Genomic DNA, 3,185 nt, shown 5'->3' on the forward strand with positions numbered 1-3,185 from the left:
CAACATCATTATTTAATTTCTGACACTCATCTTTTATTTTTATCTTTTCTGGTTTCTGTCTAAATTTTTAAACTCTTTCATCTCATTTTCTTGTTATTCTTTTATGTTTCCGTGACCTATATCTTTCAAGTTTATTATCTCCCTCGAACAAATATTTTCTTGGTTATCTGACTGTACCATTTTTTGTTAGATTAGTATTGTTCTTCGAAGAGATAGCACCTTTTAATTTTTGTTTTTTTCGCTTGATAAAGAGATACATCCCGAAACGTCACATTTACTCTAATTGTATCGACTTTTTACCTACTGTTTGCACTTTATCCAGTGATTTATTTTTTATTTATTTTTTTCCTTTGTTACAAGACGAGTCGTCGTTTTATTTTTTATAGTTTATATCAATATCACCATCTCCAGTTCTGGTGAAAAAAAATAAAACAAATAGAACTCACGATACGAAAATAATATTGGATTGGTATGTGGGCTTTTGCCATCTGCCAATGTGTATCAGCTAGCATTTTGATTTTAATTCCTTCTTTCTTGGGTAGATAACTTCACTCGAATATCCTCAAATCGTTGCCCTAATACTAGGTTTACCTGCTAAAGGGAAACACGGTAGAAATAGTCACAGACTTGTTAAAGTAAGATGTCAAATTCACAAGATGATAATTATCTGCATTCGCCCAGTTCTGATTTCGTATTCTACATCTGTGGTTCATGTAATTCCAGAACAACTTCACCAGATTATGGTACCACTGATGTAAACTCTATTGGACTAGCAGGATGTGTACTGTGTAGTGTCAAGATACACTGGTCACATAGTTCTGGAATTATAGGAATCACAGCTGACGGTAGCTTCACTTTAATACCATGTATACGTAGTACGTACCTTGATATCGTGAAACAGGTTAGAAAAACACCTTTGCGATTATTTAACAATGAGTTTGGCCACACTGTCACCGAATGTCATTGATTCGTCATTTCGAAAGTTCTGACATCAAAATATCGTTTGATTGATTATGTGCTGAAAACTTTCATAGTTTTACGTGACACACATACAATAGCTTGCTAAATAGATGACATTTGGTTGTCGTGATTCTGATGTTGTGGTACTTTCAGGTATTTAGTATTGAAACGTGGAACCAGACTGAGGTTGTGGTACTTTCATGTAGTATTATGTATCTAGTATTGAAACGTGGAACCAGACTGAGGTTGTGGTACTTTCATGTAGTATTATGTATCTAGTATTGAAACGTGGAACCAGACTGAGGTTGTGGTACTTTCATGTAGTATTATGTATCTAGTATTGAAACGTGGAACCAGTCTGAGGTTGTGGTACTTTCATGTAGTATTATGTATCTAGTATTGAAACATTGAACCAGGTCTGTAGTTATAGATCTGTTATATTGTCAATATGGCGACCCCCGATTAATATACGAGGGTAACTAGCAGCATTTTTGTCCTGAAATTGATACGAATGAACCCTGACCAATGATAGAACTGCTGGTAATCTACCGATTGCCCATCTATCTAATTGCCAAATATTGCTTAATGAGCAACTGGTGGTAAACGAGAGATATACAAGTGCCTGCAATGAAGAAGCATTGGGATGAATGATTATATTTGATCGCCCACGTTAAATTCTCTGTGTCATAAACTGTTTTTATTTCCGTCCATGTCTTTATCTGGTAGAAAGGTTATTAGCTGATGTTTTGTATTCACCATTGTTCACCAGGAAGAACAAGTGTTTATTTTTAGATTGTAATGATTAATAAATAGATGAGGTTTCATTCTTGTTATTTTCAAACAGGAGAATTATAGAAGATTATGTTGTAAAGTACATCACAATTCATAATGTGAATCTCAGGCATATTTGCGCTCACTTCTTTTAAGGTTGGTATGATATGTGTCTATTGATCATTGCAAAATCCCAGAAAGAATGGAGAGAAGAATAATGTTTATACTGATAATAACTTAGAATTACCATGATCCTTGCTGCAAACTGATCCTCGTCAAATTCTCCCAATATAAAAGAACTGGATGAAAAATAAATAAATTGTCTATTTCTGTTCATGAATTATCTGTAGTTTCCCAACCAGCCTTTTCAAATCAAAAACAAAAGGAGAGAAGTTGAACGTAAAGGTCCATATCATTTCATTTAATTGAGTTTTCCCAAGAAGATACCTGACCTGTATTTAAATGGTTTGTTTTCTTGACTCGATTCCAATATATTCTTCAACCTGATCGAGAAAAAATGACATCGATCGACGATTGAATAAATAGAAAATACCCAATAAAACAATAGTTCAAAGAATGTCTGTATTGATACTGATTTTAAACATTGTTTAATCAAATGTTGTTATAACTTGAGTATCAAATATTACTGGCGTAGTAAGTTTACAGACGCTTGGTGATACGTTCAATAAACAAAGAAAATACTCCACTCAACGAGGGTTGGTTTGATGAGCAAAGATTCTTTCATTTTGTTCAGATAACAAAACATATTATGAACTATACTAATTCTAGATATATACAATATATAAATATCTTAACATCGGGTTATTTTTAAAACATGAGTGCGTTATTACTGAATGTTATGATCTACTATAAGTGTTGATCTGTGTCCGTGTTTCTACTGAAGTTTGGCAAGTAGAATTCTTCAGACAATTGATCTATTTCAGTCTGTGTCCCAACAGACGTTTGGCAAGTAGAGATCTTCAGACAACAGATCCATTTCGGCCCGTGTCCCTACGGAAGTTTGCCAAGTAGAGATCTTCAGACAACTGATCTATTTGAGTCTGTATCCCAACTGAAGTTTAACAAGTAGAGATCTTTCGACAACTGATCTATTTCAGCCTGTGTCTCTACTGTAGTTTGATTACCTATTTATTTGTGTCATTCTAACCTGCACGTATTGATGGTTATCACATATTTTTACCTGTAAATCAATCTAACATGGAAACAATAGTGTACTAAAAGAAGTGACGTCAAGGATATTTATACAACAAGTTCTGAATAGAAAAATAAAAACATCAATTATCACAAGGTATATCATACAGTAAATTGATTGTGTTATTTACAACTGTATCGATAATTAATATACTCAGTACGTATTAGTCAGACTTCGTACCCATTCACTGAATATCACTGGCTTTTCTAGGAAACATTAGGTGGGGGCGGGGAGGGGTTGG

Source organism: Lottia gigantea (genome assembly GCF_000327385.1).
Source record: "Lottia gigantea unplaced genomic scaffold LOTGIsca_178, whole genome shotgun sequence".
NCBI lineage: Eukaryota > Metazoa > Mollusca > Gastropoda > Lottiidae > Lottia > Lottia gigantea.